We start from the raw sequence: 18,681 nt of genomic DNA on the forward strand, positions 1-18,681 counted from the left end.
GATCCCAACAAATTATACTTAGAATTGGGGGGGGGGGGATGCACCCCCAAATGCCTCTCTTTACACTTGTTTAAACTAAATTCTCCCAGTTTGGAGGGATCCTTTTGGAACTTCTCACAATCTCTTTTTGTTTTAACCAACTTAAATAATTTGGTGTCCTCAGCAAATTTGGTGACTTCTCTGCTGAAAATAATTAGTCCCAATATAGATCATTGTGGGACCCCATTGTTCCCAACCTTCCACTGGGAATTTTTTTTATTTGTTTATTTATATTTGTATACAACTCCATAGTCCATGGGGCTCTCTAGACAGTTTACAGAATAAAAATATGGAGCAAGAATAAGAACAGTACAAATAATAAAATCAGTTAAAGCCAAGTAAAGTAACATGGTCAACACATGAAGATTAATATTTAGTATAAACAGTTCACATAAAAATAATAAAATCTATCTGTTTAAAAGTCTGGTGAATAAAAAGGCCTTCACCCAGAACTGGAAGGAAAACAATGACTCTGCCAGGTGTACCTCCTTGGGGACCATGTTCCAGAGATGGGGGGCAACCACAGAGAAAGCCCCTCTTCTGACTGTCACCCTCCCTTACCTCTTTATGAGTGGTTCTTGAAGGAGAATCTTCATAGAAGATCTTAAGGATTGGATAGGAACATATGAAGAAAGGCAATCCTTAAGAATTTACTAAGTATTCCTGCTCTCTGATCTCTGTCCTTTAACCAGTTACTGATGCATAAGATCCCTTATTTCATGACTGCTACATTTTTATCAGGTTTTGGTGAGGGATTTTGTCAGAAGCCTTCATCGTAGACTTACGTGCCCATCTAGTACACATGGAAGGTTCCTACCAGCTTAACTGCCATGCAGGTAGCAATATCCAAGGTGGATTGCAGCTCAGGAGGACAGGGTCTGTTCCTCTTCCCAAATGCTGTAACACCAGTTCCCCACCCGATTTCGCTTAGAAAAAGTATTTCCATTGTTGCTAATGGGAGATTTTTCCTAGGCTTTGTTGTCATGGATGGGAGGGGGGATTTCTGAAAGGATCAGAGTGTGTGTGTGTGTGTGTGTGTGTGTGTGTGTGAGAGTGTAGTTACTAAATACAAAATACCCCTCCCATGCTTCCCTCTGTATGGCAATTAAGCTTGGAGTTTGTTTCGATTAACATCAATAGAAAGATGGTGCCCCAAATCTTAAACGCCCAGCATTGTTTCTGGAGGGTCTGTCTTTTTTCCTATTTCTTTTGCTTTATGTGTTTATATGGAGACACTTTCATCTTACAGAAATAAATATGTCCAAAATGATTGCAGAACTTTTCTGGGAAAGGAGGTTGGTATGGTGATGATGGTGTGGACAATAGCCAATACATGCTCACCATAATTAGCTTTCTTTCAACACCTTGGAAAATCACTGAAGAAGTATTTTAGACTTGGATTGAGAACAGAAACATCTATGTGTACAACATAGGTACTTCCTAAATATTTCTGTCATTTTAAAACATTTCAGCCTTTTTCCTTGCTCTATGAGATCCCATCTATTCCTTTCGAAATGCATTTTTGGGTGCACTCTTGGATTCCTTTTGGATAGGGTTCATTTTCATGCTTTAAAAACCATTGTAAAAGGTTTTTCTTTCCTGCAAAATGCCAACTTGTTAGAACAGTAAATGAAGATACCGTCTGACTGCTTGAACATACTGAGCAGTTTGAATAACAGTGTAATTATAGCAGTTGGGCACCAGAATGATATGCAAGCATTTGTCTGCTTGCTGTTTATGCAAGCCCTTAAAATGCCAGAGCTATTAAATTAATTTCTTTAAATGTATAAATATTACAAGTCATTGGAACCAAATCAAAGCAATCGCATTCAGGAACAGCTGCTCATGCAATTTCTTTTTGAGCTGGGAAATCTGACTATGCGATGCAAAACTCGGTGAGATGCTAACACAGTGTATTCGGTGTCAAGGAAACTTTATCTGTGGGAAACGGCATGCTCTTTGCCATAAAAGGCATTCCTAGGTATCCCACTCAGTTCTTACAAACTTGGTTTGGTGGGTTACAATGGGTGCAATTAAACTGGGGCACCAATATGAGGTTCCATTTTTCATTTGCTACAAGGCCACAGGGAGGATTTATCAGGAATCATGTATGTGACACAGCACTAGCCTAAAGGGAAGTATACCTGGCTGGAGAGATCACCCATTGGTCTTCTCTACATGAAGGATTTAACCCATTGCTGTACAGAGGCGTCTTCTATTTTCAGTGCAGAGAACTGTATTTTTAAAATCCGAATAACCCTTTCCAAGTCAGGAGTGGCTACTTTTTCCCAGGTGCCCTCCCATGGGCAGCACTATGGGAAGCATCATACTGTCCATGGGGGTCCTCTGAACAAGCAAACAAGTTGATGGTTTGCCACCATAATTTGCCATCAAACTCCTCTATAGTCATTACAGGAGGGCTAAAATAGTCAGATTTTGCTTCAGTACAAGCGGTTTGATCCTTCTAATGCTCAGTTTGGCTAAAACTGTGTTCTCCTCACACCAAAACAACACAAAATAATAATCTCAATAATCTAATACCAACTGATATATGATTGTGACAACTCATGGCTGGTATTTTCTGGGGACCATTGTAATGGTGTGGTTTAGTTCATCACCATGGATAAATCTGCCACTATAAAAGCATGTTTAAAAATGGTGGAAGGTAATAATACAAATGGACTAACACAATTTGACCTGTGTTGGACACTTACAGTACATGTACGGTCACTGAAAAAGCTGCAAGTAGTCAAAGGTAGACATACAAGAGAGATAAAAACCTGTCTCTTATTCAGTCTGTCTGGAACGTACTGAGCAAATGTTTTGATAACCTTGTCTCTGAAGGTTTCTATTTATTTAGTAGAGTGTTTAGGTGCATTTCCAACAAATTACAGATTCTTATCAGCATCAGTAGAGAGGTAAAATAGAAACAGCCATTATCAGGTTTGGGAAATGCCTGGCTCTTGTATAAAGGACTTAAACATAAGAATATATGTTCAGCTATTCTCACAAGATGCTACATTTATTGCACTAATCTCTACCATTTGTGCTTTAAATAGTTTTATACATACATTTGTAAGAACAGAATGCACTGTGGACACCATTTGCCATGTTTGGTACAAGTTTGAACAAGAATCTGTGCCTAATGCTAGCAATTACTTTTTATGGTCTTTGTTCATAAGCTTCAAAAAGGCATTTTCATTGGCAAGTGGCAATTTGCAAATTTATTTGATTTGAACTCATGTATTAGCTACTTGTTCCTTTTAGAGCCACTTAAGCTGCAACTCTATGCATGTTTAGACAGAGAAAAGGTCTGTAGCTGCCACCTTTTCAATCCATCCACATGCTCCAGTGTGTGACTTTAACTCATGCCTATTCCACCGAAGTCCAGGAGACAGCTGCTTTTCATGCGGCATTTATTATGTGTTGGGACCCTTCACTCAAAGAAGTTGGAAGGGTCTTTTCATGCTGTCATTTTCTTTTCATGGTCTCCAGAGTTTTCCAGCCTTTTACATGTTTTTATTATTTTAGAGTGAAGTTATCTGGGATTAAATTGGAAACAGGAACAAAAGCCTCGTGAAAAGATGAAAAACCGCTATACAGTATTGCAGTTATACCACAGTGCCTGTTTGTGGTTGGTTAGTAGAATAGATAAAAAGGCAAAGAAATGCAAAACCCAAACAAAAACCCTGTGTAAATGACAATTTGTCTCTGCACTGAAAATAGAAGAAGCCTCTGTACAGCAGTGGGTTAAATTCTTCATGTACCAGTGGGTGATCTTTCCAGCCAACTACACTTCCCTTTAAGCAAGCATTCTTTAATATGACATTATCTTTAACTTGTGGCACACATTCTGGTTTATAAATAACAACAAACTAGAGTTCCATATGTGTTGGATATAAATTGTCATTGAATTGTGGATTATTATATGAGAACACAGCAAAATGGTTTAACTATAAGTACCTCAAAGGCTGTCACAAAGAGGAAGGTCAAGATCTTTTCTTGCTGATGCCAGAGTGTAGGACACAGAATAACCAATTCAAGTTGTGACAACCCAGATTTAGGCTGGATATCAGGAAAATCTTTCTCACTGTCAGATCAATACGGCAGTGGAACCAGCTGCCTAGAGAGGTAGTGGGCTCTCCCACACTGGAGACATTCAAAAAGAAACTGGACAGCCATCTGAGTGGGATGGTGTAACGTGGTGTCCAGCAACAGCGGGGGGTTGGACCCAATGGCCTTCATGGCCCCTTCCAACTCTTCTGTTCTAGGATTCTATGATAACTATAGTTGTCTAACCAGGAACAACCCAGGAAGGGCAACTATGCTATTAGGTTGTGAACCCTGGATTATTTGCGGTGAACAATCCTCGGTAAATCAAAGTGCAGGTTTTGCACATGACAACTTATATTGCACATGACAACTCAGCAACATACTCAGATTCAACAAGACATACTCAATCACACTCATACACACTGATTTTGTACTCTGGGTTGTTGTTATATGCAAACCGGGCCAATGACTTCAGTGCTCTCATGTTAAATTTGTTTAAACTAATTTGTATCAGGTCATTTCCTTCCAGAAAAGCAAAGCAGTTTTCACAAGAAGTAGTGATGGTGTGGGATTTTTAATTCAGTTTTGTTTTTCTTGTTTATAAAACCCTTTAAGATGAAGCATTTTTCAGGCCTAAAAACACACGCTTTCTCACAAAAGGGATTGATACAGCCGTTCAGTGGAGGCCAGTCCAATTCATCTCTAATAGTTCATTTGGGCGAGAAAACAGAAAGTTCTGACAAACATTGTGCTAGATTGCACTTTGATCACTGAACGAGCTTCATTGATCAAGGAAAAAGCCATTCATCTCAATGCAGGTTATCCAATGTACAAGCAAGGGTGCCTTCTTTGTAATATTTCTAGGGAAACTGACATACTGACACAATCAATTACCCTTGAGCTACATGCACTGTGGATTAACTAAGCACATCAGGTGCTTAGGAAATGGGAAATATGAAAATCAGAATACAGGAAATAATCCACTTCTTTTAAGGTAAGTAATTAAGGCTGCATGCTTGTATGCAATTACCTGAGAGTAAGCTTAATTGAATTCAATGGGACTCACTTTTGAGAAAGCATACTAGACATCTTTTCCAGGGTTGTACTGGACATCTTTTCTCTCTAATCGGGGATGGGGAAACTCAGGCCCAGGTCCAGTTCATATTGAATGCTGTATTGGCCAAATTACACTGCCTTCTTCACTGTTCAGTTTTATTTGTATTTGCTTGTGATCTTTTTAGCCTAAGGTGTGCATTCCTGCGTACACGGAGGGATTCTAGGCACATGCAGTGGTTCCGTGCACTGGTGCGAATGGGGAAGCTCTTGAGCTCATTGTGGGAACATTTGCCTAAATGGTCTTTCATCTTGTTGGGTTGATGAATATAATATAACATCTCATTGGAACCTCCAACGTACCACTGATATGCTGATCCTTATATGAACAATGGCATCATGCTGTTTATTTCATACAAAGGCTAAAAGCACAGTCTCGGAATATCTGTGATCTAGCATTGCTAATACAATCGCTATGTGCACCAGTAATGTCTTGTCACTTTGTCATAGTGTTTGCATTACGTTTTCACAACAAAACATGTAATCTGTGCTCAGAGTGAAGATCTGAGTTTATTTAGGTGACAATCCAGAAATGTATGTGGTTTGAAAAAAAAAAAAAGCTCCAAACCTTCATAGCTAAACACTGAAATTTCCTAAATCCTGAAGGTTATTAAGGTGATCTATTCCTCTGCACCATGAAATCCAAGAAAGCAGCATCCCTGGTAATCTGTGCCTTTTTTTTTTTTTTTGACAAAGTCTGGGAAACGCACCTCCTTTTTTAAGGCTTCAAGTCCCAAGACAGTGACATTGAAATGAGCACTGGAAAGAAAGGAAGGACAGAAAGACAGGAAGAAAGAAAGTCTCAAAGTAAATTTATAAAGCATTCTGGGCAAAACATAGAATGCAATAGAGACATGAAGTGGGTGTGTTAATATGCGATATCCAATGGTACCTTTCCACCTCAGGAATGGACACCACCAGTGGGACCAATTCCCCCACTACCCATTATCCTTTGCAGATGCCCCAAATCTGTTGCAAAGGGTTGGGGACCTTCCTGAACACATTTAGGTGAGCTCCGGGGTTCAAGGGGCAATAGGAGAAGGTAATACCCTGCATAATACCCTGCATATGCTGTGAGCTGCCCCAAGGCTTTGTTGCGATGGGGGCGGCATAGAAATGTTTTAAATAAATAACTAAACATTGGATTTAGCACAATTGGCTGGAAACAGAACTGCACAAGGGAAAGAGACCTTACACAACAAGGCTTTTCACAACCTTTCTCCCTACTGCAGCCCCCCCACCCCATACCCCTGAAATGCGTCTCCCCTGGCTCAGGACCCTTCTGAATGGCTTTGGCTTTGTTGTCGAGGTCTGCATTGCGGGGAGGGGGGGAATTGCCAAAAACCAGGCCGAGGTACTTTATGTTAGTAGTGTTACACTGCTGGTGAAGCCACACAAGTGTGTAGTCCTATTTTAAAAAGGAAGGGCTCATTATGGCGGCCACAGGGCATCATGGAGTCATTCTTGTGAATGGCCCCTTGCACCATATCTTTAGACCAGCCCTCCCAACCTGGTACCCTCCAGTTGAGCTGGGATGCAATTCTCCATCATGCTTGACTGGCATGGCCAGCTTGGGAAGCTGAGTTTAGACTTCTCTCTAGTCAGCACTGGTAAGCAGTGTGATAACTTGACATCCTGAAGAGAGTCCTGCCTGTTGGTTTGGGGAAACAGAGAAGAAATCTGGAATAGCATGAGCAGTATATGCCCCCAACACGGTCCTTTCTCTGACAGTCAGGCATGACATTTGGCTTCAGAAATCATCTGAGACTTTGTGGGCAAGAATCAGGCTGAGGCACATACAAGTAGATGTGTGAAGCCCTCATTTCTCATATGACCTCACGTACCAGGCAATATGCTTACCTGCCTTACCATGCAAAGAGGATTGATACTGGGCTTACAACATACATCGATCCATTGGTCTGTTAAAGGTCTAATGCTGCCAAGGCCTTGTGCCCAATTTCCCCCGTTGGCCAGCCCAATTCCTGACAACTCTAGAGCAATGTACGTAGCACTGCCAAATGTGTTGTCTGTGCTTCCCTGGATCACGGGCACGTGGTTTCTAATTACTTGAGATAACAAATCTTGACCATTGAACTGAAGGGATTGCTTTGTGTTTTGCAGCTTGTTTGCAATGTTTCCAGCATGTGGGTAACATGACTTTTATTGATATATACAAAGACATGACATATAATTCTAATCTTTTTTACCCCTAATTGCTTCCGTTCCCTCTGTTCCTTTAATCTATCGTTTCCCCCTCACTTTCAATATTAATTTAGTTAATTACATTTTTAATGAAACCCTGGCAATGTTTTCACTTTGGGATTTGTTCATTTTTTTTCTTTGTACCTTTTATTATTAAAAAGCCCTGAAAAAACCACTTCCTTTTGTGGTTCATGTTGAGGCCTGTGCAGGGGATAAGCCTTATTGTTCCTGGTGCCTCTTGTGGGAGGGAGATTTGGCATGTGGGCTGAAAGGCATGAAAGGGGAGTCTCTCCGTGACGCCATAAGAGCTGGAATTTGCAGCAGCCTTTTATTCAGTCTCATTTTCTAGCCCTGTGTTCAAACATGAGCTGCATTTTAGAGGACACACCAGTTCCAACAATGGAAGCCTCTGCCAGTGAGAGCAGGTACAGGAGAGGGGAAGCAGATAAATGTGTCCACAATTTGGAAGCATACCGGCTCTGATCTGTTTTCTTAAAAAAAAGGATGTCTCCGGAAGATGAATATGAGCCAATAATGTTCACGATGCAGAAACCAATTCTGTGCTGTGGGGTGTTAAGCCTGGTTCAGCCAGAGGGCTGATTTCAGTTTTGGAGAATGCAAACTGTTGTCATTGTTATGGGGGGAATCTGCCAATGTGCTAGATTGATGTCTGCTTGTGTTAATGGACTAGATGAGAGATAATACGTTGAAGCTCAGTCGAGACAATTCAAACAAAACAGAGATGGTGAAAGTGGGAAGTTGTTCTGACTAGATGAAAGGTGCTGAAGAAGGATCCTTCAGGGGCAGTGCAACCATCATTACTACTTGAGGTCCAGGTGGCCTCAATGAGGAAGTGCCTTATGCCAGCTGCAGTTGATCACCCAAACATGTCTGGACATGTTCAACCGGCCCTCATTAGTCTATGCTCTGATAGTGTTCAAGTTAGATAATTAAAATATGCTCTTCATGGGTCTGCCCTTGAAGATAGTTCAGAAGCTGCAGCTTGTGCAAAATGCAAAATTATGGCAGCTAGAACATGTGACACTAATTCAGGCACACTTACATTGTCTGTCTGCATGTTTTGGAGCCCAGTTCAAGGTGTTTTTATTTATTTATTTATTTGGCTTGTACCTCCACAGCTTGTGGCTGAAATGCCTGACAAGAGCACCTCTCCTGGTTTGAATCTGCCTATTCATTATGATTATCATCTGAGACCCTTTTTCAACTGTCTCATCCAAGGGTGGCAACAAAGGAGAGGGCTTTCTTGGTAGCAATCCCCCAGATTATGGAATGTTTTCTCCGCTGAGGTCCACCAGGTACTCACACGGTCACTCCTGGTCAAATGTCTCCTCTATTTCCAGACAACTGACAGCATATAATATGGTTTTTACAGGTCCTGAGATATTTCTTGCTGAATATTTTAAATTGCTTTGGAAATGGCTTTTATCATTATGATTTAGATTGTATTTTAAACATTTTATTCCTTTATAAATCCCCCAGAGAACTTTGGTTATTGTGTGTATGGAACTGTTAATCATAGCGATAATAGCAAGGGCAAGAACGATGATGATGTATTTTTCAATTCATGACTATACTGTCATAAAACAGCATCTAGGCAGCTTGGTTGCTGATGGAAGGAGACAAAGTGGCCCCAAGACCAACTTCTTCACACTGGGGTAGAAGGGTTGGGGCATCTTAGCTGACCACATTGTAGCCAGTTGGAGAAAGGGCAGTACAGCTTGGCTGGGGGCAATAGCCATTTAACTTGCACTTTTAGAGCAGAACATGAACCCAAACTCAGTTTATCCTTCAAAAGCCATACTTCCCTAAACTTTGCAATGCAGTTTTCAAACTAAGACATGCCTACAAAAATGAAGTGGAAACATACACAGAACATCTACATATTCAATGAAAATAATTTTTGAATGCTTTATATTAGGATAATTAGGTAACTTTGCAAACAGAAATGCATGTGCTGGGTGAAAGGTGCACAAAACATGTACATAGTTTCATGCTTTTTTTAATTCAAGGTTGAGGATGAACTGAAATTATGATTAGAAACTTTCTCAAAATTTGGGACACGTTGGATTTATTGGCAAATTGAGAGAAAATGAAATTAATGGGGTTGTCCATCCATAAGTAGAGACAGTTGAATGCCCTGCTCCGAGCAATATTTTGAGAACAGTCCTATGGTGCTGGGGAAAGGGTCCCACAAACATGGGATGGCTCTGATGCTTCCCTGACCCCCCCCCCCCCCAGCTCAGACAAAGTCCTCTGGGCTCAGGAGGATTCTGGGGTCCAGCCCTGTTCTCTGCCCCTTGCAGCAGGCAGCCTCTCCAAAGTGGGTAGCTCCCTCCCAGAGGAGGGAAATGGCAGGTGCTCCAGTTGGCAGGGAGAGAGAGTGGAGAGACCAGGATGCAACTTATTCTGAAGCTCTCCACCCCTTTCCCCCAGCTGAGGTGCCTTCAAAGGTCGAAGGAAGGGAAGGCCAAGATGGCCTCCAGGGCTCCTCACACACTATTCCATGCAGGTCTTGGGGGCATCCTACTCTGGATCTTCTGCACATCCTTGGGTTTTTCCTTTTAATGAGGCAGCTATGAACATGCAAGTAATAAAATAGCATCGATATCTAAACCTTGGGCACCCATAGCTGGTAGAACCCAAGTCAGTTACTCTCAAGTATTAATTCTGTCATCTATTGCATTATTTCATTTACTTAGCCCGCTTCTGCAGGAAACGTAAAGGAAGAAAGGAAGGCTTGAGAAATAAATGTTGCTGAGGCTTTGCGTTGCATGCGATGATTTTGTTTCAGTTAAATAATGTTGAAGTCCGCTTAAAGTCATACATAATTGATTCTTTTGTAAACATATTGCTGTTAATATGACTACATCTAATGCTTTGCGTGTAATGGGCCAAGTCTGCTCTGCAGTGGATGGAGCAATAAAATGTGCTCCATTGTTGTCCTTGTGCAGTGGAAAGTGCAGTGCAGTGCAGTGAGAGGGCCATAATTGTGCCCATAATTTTACAAGGCCAAGTTATGGTAGAACCTACCTAAATTAAAGTTTCCCAATGCAAGACTTAACACTGTTTACCCCATAAATAAGCTGAACAGTATGAACATAAGAATGTAATTGCTTCTTCATTTTAAAGAAAAACAAAGGCAGAAGAGTAAAGAAAAGCAAACCACAGCAGAAAGGGCTTTCTAACCTTAACTTTTTAGTGCAATCCTGTGCATGTTTAGAAAGAAAAAAAGCCCTAGTCTTTTTTTCCTGCTTAAACACATATAGGATCATGCCCTTAAGGACTGGAAGGGATGCACAACACTTTCTCCATGAGCAGCTATATCCTGTGCATATTTTCTTAACAGTCTGTCAGTGGAACATACTTCCTAGCACACATGTTTGGGATTGTGGCCCAATTATGTATACTACAAAGTATACCATCTGCCATCAGCTGCTCTGTGGGAAGGATTCCAGAAGCAAGAGAAGGTGAGGATAATGCAAGGTAGGGTAGCCATGTGTCCTGCTTTACAGGAGACAATCTTCTACTGGAATCCTCTCTCCAAAAGTCTGCCAGGCCCACAGCTGGTTTAAAGACAGAGAAGTGCTACACCTTCACCTGTGAGCACCTGGACAGCAGAACAGGCACCCAAGTTATTTAGTCAGGGTGCCCCCACTATTGTGAAATGTATATCTATTTCTATTCTAATAATAATTTGTACCTTTGCTTTGGTTTGGTGCCTGCTCCTGTTTTAGATGGACTGTAGCCTCTCACTCACAGGGCAATCTGCTCTCCAGTGCCGTGGGGGAAGATTCTGATGATAATTTATGTGTGAATGTTCTTTACTGTCAACTTACTGATATATTTTGATGTTATGCGTAAATCATGTTGGAAAGATCTGTATCTTACAAGGCCTTCCTCTTCCTCTAATAATTGAAGGCAGTTTGTTGTTTAACATGGGTGATAAGTGTTCAGCTCTTGCGCTTTGGTCTGTTTCTGATTGGTTCTGGCTCAGCCAATGCATAGTGTTGCAGTGGATTGTCCTTTGTGACTGGAACTGGCATTTTATGCCAAAGCTTTTCACATTTTAAAATCTACTTGTTTATGATTTTTCAATATTAAAAATTGAAAAATGCTTAATTGTATTACCGTGGTTTTGTAAGAGGTGGTTGTTGTTGTTTTCACCTGGCTACTCTTGCACTATGTAACTGACTTATACTGTATTTTTCCTGATGCCAGAACTAGCATGGATTGTGGCTTAGGGGAAGTACGAAGGTTATTGCCATGATTCAGCTGAGTACATGATCCAGCCAAGGCTGAGCATTATTAAAACCAATTTATTTTAAGAGGAAAAATGACACTGCTTGTTTAACTTTGTAATTGGAAATATGCTTAATTTTGGCTTTATTATACTTTAATATGATGGTTTTACTTCATCATATCAACATACTTTTGGAAGGAAAGTTGCTCGGATAGTGGAAATCAAGTTGTACAGTCACCAAACAGTGGCATTAAAAAAGTAACTGTTGGAGCAGATACAGTCAGTGGTGCCAATATAGACACCAAAAGGTTTTATTCTATATGTAGGTTCAACAGTCAGAAAGAACCACTTTGAAGTACAGTCTAGCAAGTCATTATTTCTCATTTTGCTGAGAAGAGTGCACACCTATCTACCCCATGGGATCATTTGTGGGGATGGAGAATACATGTGAGGGACCTGATTAAAGTGATGATTAGGAATGGAGTTCTGTTAAATGAAAATGCACCTGCTGTAGTTGAATTTCACTTGCAGCAACGGAGAGGGAACATCTGCCATTTCTAAGATCCCTCCTACTGGTTCATTATTCACAGGCTGAACAGTTCTGACCCCTGTCTGCACGGACCATTTTGGTCGGACACAAGGCCACTGTGGTGGCCCACACTGTGCAATGAAAAACCAGATTAATAAGTAATTGCTCCTGTTTCTACAACTGGTGACACAAGCTGGACTTTGTCACATCATTCAAGATTTTCTTGTTTTACTTCAGGCCACTACTCCTTCAATATGACCTTTTCTTTTTGCTTTTTTTAATAATGATGTTTATAACTAGTGACTATGTTTCATTTAAAATAAACAGCAACAATGGTGATGTTTTTCCATATTATTCAAGATTGTAATTAATGAAGTTTCCTAATAAAATTCAAAGATTCCAAATAAAAGTAGAAAAACGCTTTAACCCAGTGAAGGCATTCACCTGTCCACATATAGGGCTAAAGAGGGTTGTGGGAATACACATAAGCTGTGCTCCTACATACTGGTGCCCAGTTAGACCCTGTATATTGTGTATGAAGGGCTGTGTAAACACGTTCAACTGAATGGAGTCACAGTGCTGTGACTGGAAACTCTGATAAAGCAGGGCTCATGATCACAGGAAATCTTAAATGCACACAGTCTGCAAAGTTCTAACTGGGAACTGGGTGTGTGAGGTGTAATGCATACCATTTGAATTCAGCAAGCAAAGATGCATTCTTCACGGCCATTTGGAAGCCTACTTTAAGAAAGCATTTCCAGTAATGGCAGAGTTCCAGAGCTTTCCAATTTGCCTTTAAAAAGGAGATGGGATTAATCATACAATTATTTGAATTTTTGAGAGGTTAATATGAAGTTTACACATGCAGATCAAGAAGGGAGGGCTGCATACAATGCTCATATCAATTTATTATTATTATTTATTTAATATAAAAATCACTAAAAGAGCACTAGCAGAAGCATAGTGCCAGAATACAACTTAAGTAACTTTCCTGGGGAATTTAAAGTCCACATAAAGAACAGATTTGCATTACCAAACTCAATTGACCATGAGCCAAAAGAACTGTGGACTGAAACCAGAGACATTATTAAGGAAGAATGCAAAAAGACAGTTCCTGTTGCAAAAAGAAAGAAAGGGCCTAGATGGATGACAGAAGGAACATTTGCAATTGGTAAGGACAAGCAAGAAGCAAAAGCAAAAGGTGACAGAAATAGGATCAGAATCTGGAATGCAATTTTTCAGTGACTATCACATAGAGTCAAAAAGAACTATAGAAAAGACCAGTGCAAAGAAATAGAAGAGGATAACAAAAGAGGAAAAAAAGAGACCTCTTCCAGAAAATCCATGTAATTAAAGGGAAATTCAAACCTAGATTAGGAACATGAAGAACAACCAGGGGAACACACCAGCTCAGCAGAAGAAAATAGAGAGGAGGAGGAAACAATATACAGCAGAACAGAAAGAAGGACAGACTCCTTCAGAGACAGATACTATGAGGAAAACCCTGCTATATTAGAAAATGAAGTGAAAGCTGCTCCAAAAGCACTTGGAAGGGACCCAGTGTTGATAGAATACCAGTAGAACTATTCCAGGCTACAGAGAATGAATCGCCTAATCCTAACAAGAATATGCCAACAAGTAAGGAAATCAAAGCACTGGGCCACAGACTGGAAGCATTCAATATACATTCAAATTCCCTAGAAAGGAGATGCAGCAAACATAGTACCCCCACACAAATTCCCATGCAATCAAAATGATACTCCAGGTGTTGCAGCTAAGAATATTACCCTATGTGAAGTGAGAAATGGCTGACATTCAAGCTGGAATTTGAAAAGGAAGGGGCGCTCAGATCATATTGCAAATATACTTTGAGTACTGGAGCACTCCAAAGAATTTCATAAGCAGCAAAGCCTTTGGCTGTATTCGACACAAGAAACTATGGATGGTCCTGGAAGACCTGGAAGTGCTGGGTGTGCCTCAACACTTCATTGTCCTGAGGTGTAACCTGCGCTGTGGACGAGAAGTCACTGTTAGAACAGAATATGGAGGAATAGAAAGGGTTGCTGTAGGCAAAGGCATGGGACAAGGGTGGACCTTATCTCCTTGTCTGTTCAATCTGTACACAGAACATGTCATAAGAAAAGCTGGAATTTGTTCAGCAGAAGGAGTGAAAATTCATGGAAAACTTGTCAATAATTTAAGATATGCAGATGATACCATCTTGCTGGCAAAAAGCAGCAATAAATCATAAGGTTTCCTGATGAGAGAAGAAAGTACAAAAGCAAGACTGCAACTGCATATGAAGAACAGAAAACTCATGACTACAGAAGAATTACACAACTTTACTGTCAACTAGGAAGACATTGACATTGTGAAAGATTTTGCATAGCTCAGCCCAGTCATCAGTGCGGAGTCTGCAAGAAAGAAATTCAAAGATGACTGAGACTTGGAAGTAATTAAAAGGAAGGAATTAAAAAAGATAATCAAGTGTGAGGACATTTCACTGGCGACCAAGGTCAAGATCATCCACATTATTGCATTCCTGATCACTATGTATGGGTACAAAAACTGGAGAGTAAAGAAAGCTTACAGAAAGAAAATTGATGTGCTTGTGGATACCCTGGACTGACAGAAAGATGAGCAAGTGAGTCCCAGGGCGTATCAAGCCGGAACCTTCCCTGGAAACAAAAATGACAAAACTGAAGCTGTTATTTTTTGGGAACATCATCAGAAGGCTAGAATGACTGGAGAAGGCCATAGGCTAAGAAAACTCAAAGACAGAAGAAGAAAAGGAAGATCAAACATGAGATTGAGTGACTCGCTCAGTGCAGCCACAGCCTTGAATATACAAGAGCTGAGCAGGGCTGTCAGGTATGGGATGTTTTGGAGGGCACTCATGCATCCGGGCACCATAAGTCTGAGATGACCTGATGAACATAACAACAACTGTACAGATGTTCATGATACCCTTCAGTAGAAATTCTCAGTGGAGTTTACAAAATTGTGCAGAAATGGGGAATTTGGATAAAGAAGGTTCTGTTGCTTAGGTGAAACTTCTTACCTGTTAGGGGCAGTGGACAGACCACTCACAGATAAATGTCCAGCTCTCATGCCTAGCATGAGATTCGGTGGAAGACACACGCTAAGCAGCAGGAAATGTCACATAAATCAGCTTAAAACATGCAAGACTCAATATCTATGTCATGCACATTTTAGAGAATTTTACTTTTGCTTCATGATCTCACTCTATTTAAAAGCAGGACCTCAAATGGGAGTGAGGAAATAATTAGTGTGCATGAGATGGGCATTTTAATTAGGTTGCTCAGAAAGCACCAATTAGCAGAGCACAGGTAAAGTGTATGGAAAATGCTCACAACCACTGTGATCAGAGGCTCTTCCAGGCCCTGGCAGATTAGTTGTGTACAATGGCATTCATGGCAGCTTCAAAAGAAAACAAAGGGCTATTTAGTAAGAGGGAAGGGAAATAATAAGAATATGAATGAGATACACACACGCTGCTTAAACAACACTCTTGATTTCTAAGTATGTACAGCTCTTTATTGTCTGTCCATGAGATTGCATTATCTCTTGGTATTGTTGCATTACAAAGCTAGGCTATTCAATTTTCAATTAAAAGCAAATCTATATCAATTCTTTATATTAAATCCTATTTATGTTTTTCTGACAGATATGGCCTTCTGATGCTTTCATTTTAATTATGCTAGCTGCTAAAAGGGTTCCGCTATTAACAAGTGCAGGTGCTTTGAAAAATTTGTTCTTTTATTCAGTTTATCAGTCATAAAACATGGACAGTTCACTTGGAGATGCACTAGCAAGAAGGGCTTAAAAAGACAGTTAATGTGCTAATTGATACAAATTTTGATCAAAAAACAGTTTTCAAGGTAAGTTAGGCACTGGCGGGTCATCTCTATCTCAGCTTTCCACCAATTCAGTGATAATTATGTAGTATATACATTCCCTTCTTTACTTTTCCCAAGAGTGGTTTAAAATAATGCGTAGCCACGCCCTACCTGAGGGCCTGGGTGAATGGGTAAGGGGAGCGGTTAATGTCTCCTTAAAGATGATACAATTCCATTCAGCAGACATTAACAGGCTGTTGGTAGACCTGTAAGGAAGAAGCCCTCTTTGAATCTCACTATTTCATTTTTGGGCAAGGTGCCCACGCCCATGGTGGCAAGTTAAGTCTAGGGTTCCTTAGATGAAATGGATTATCTGGATCTATTTCAAATTGGCTTGGGCCTGGTTCCCTGGGATGTTAACAGGTTGCCCTGCCAGAGCTGTGTCTGGAACTAGGCAGAGGGAAGGAACTCCTCCTGGTTCAGCTGGATCTCTCAGCAGTTTTTGGTAGAACTGATCATGGTACAGATTTGAGTCATCTCTTTGGGGTGGAGCTTGAAGGAACTCTTTTGCAGGGATTCCAGTCCTTTCAGGAAGGACGATTACAAAAGGTGGTGGTAGGGTGACTACTTCTTGGCCATTGGCCTATAAAAACAGCCCATCAGTTAAAAAGCTTTTCAACTTGGCAGGACAAATTCTGGCTGAAAAGCTGTGTCCTAGGGGCAAATTAAACATTATGCTAATCAGCAGCTTGAAACGACCTCAGGGGTTTCACTAAATACTAGGCAGTCACCCCAAGCTGATTTTAATTGGGAATGCAGCATGTGGGAAGGTGAGGTTTAACTGTTCCCTCTGCAGCAGAGTTCTTGACAAACACTGTCCCCTGCTGCATTGCAGGCAGCCCAGTGGGAAAAAGCTACAGTTTGTGCCAAGGGGAGACATATGTATAACATGGGAGGCTAAAATATTACTTTGGGGTACAGCATAGAAACTTTACATCTTTATCCACTTTACTGGCTGAGGTGTTGTCACTGGGTCTGAAAGAAGAGGAGCATCAAAAACCCTTCCTGTTCCAGTGTTTCCATCAGCAGGATCATGCTTAAAAGGCATTTGAAATATTTTTAATTGAACGCTTCTTGGTGGCATGCACCAAAAGTCACCAAAACATCAACTGAGTGGGCACTATCTGTAACCAATAACATGCTGGATTGTATTTATTGGGGTGGCCAAACCAAGACTTGGGAGCCACATGTGGCTCTTTGAAGGGATGTTGCGGCTTGCTGCTCAGTGCCACAGGTGCCCACAGGCACCCAGTAGCCACTCATCTCCTGCCACTACCACCTGCCCGCTTGCCACCTGCACCTCCTGCTCATAGGGACCTGCTTGTGTGCTCGTTGCTCTTGCTCACTGCACCTGCTTTCTCTTCCATCGAGCAAGTCTGGCCACCCCGGTATATATCAAGGCAGGGCTCTCCTCCTCCCTACAAAATCAGTACTGACTGCCTCTACTAACTCCTGGGGAAATGGCTGGTAGAAAGCCCAGGGATGCTGCTTGCTTCCCCAACAGCCCCTCTTGGCAGCTCGTAGCTGATACATTACTTGGTTCAAGCCCACATCCTCCTGGCTCTCTGGAACAATGTTAGCAAGTTGCCTTTTCTGTCCTACCCTGCATTTGTCAATAAAAGGAACCCACACAGGCTTTTGTTCTCTCAGGGGGGTCAGACTTAAACAGCTGGCAATCGGACTCCGTGCCCCAGCCACAAGCAGTGCATATCCTGTTCCCGGCCTCTCCCAAGGCACACCCTCCATTGCGCTCTCTTTTCCTGTTATCCCAATGCTCTGGACTTCCTTTGCTGGCATTGTGGCTTCTCCTGCATGGCATCCTTCCTCCACCCACCCTCTCTTCTGTGCTGCCTTCATCCTCTCCCTCCCTCTTGGGCCCACTTCAGGTATTGCTCATTTAGGCTGGGAGAGCAAACTGCAAGCAAGGCAAAGCATGTGGCATTGATGACTTCTCCCTCACCAGGTGACCTTTCCCTGCCAGTTGTGCCAGCTTGGGAGGCTGCCATGCTGCCAGCACTGGCCAGGAAACCAAGTTCAACTCCCTGGGTGTCTGTTAAGAGGTGGCCAGCCCCACTGACCCCCACAGCTGTTTCAGATCTCTATGCAAAGAAGGAACTAGGAACTAATAACTAATTTCAGCATCACTGCTGAGCCCAACTCCAGTGTAGGCATTGGTTCAAAAGGGCAAAGGATAATGGATACAAATGGTGATAACTTCTTTAATTTTTTATTCATTGCCAATATAGACATCCCATTTTTCCATCCTACCAGATCTGCAGGGTGGTTTAATGACTATAAAAGTAGTATCCTCCATACTACTGTTCTTTTTGTATGTAAAACAGTGTCTCCCGCTATTAAAACAGTGCAAGCATGACTTTCAACTTAAATAGCTATGGTCAGTAGTGATCAGTGCTGTGATCAGAATGGTATCACAGCACTGGCACCAAATTTAATTGTCTTAGGGAAAAAAGGGCAACTAATTATCCATCGCCCCCAAAGCTGCCTGAAATAATCAGGTCTTAATCTGCTGTCTAAATCCAATTAATGAGGGTGTCAGGCCAGTC

The sequence above is a fragment of the Varanus komodoensis genome, unplaced genomic scaffold (assembly GCF_004798865.1).
Source record: "Varanus komodoensis strain SLA01 unplaced genomic scaffold, ASM479886v1 scaffold16, whole genome shotgun sequence".
Lineage (NCBI taxonomy): Eukaryota > Metazoa > Chordata > Lepidosauria > Squamata > Varanidae > Varanus > Varanus komodoensis.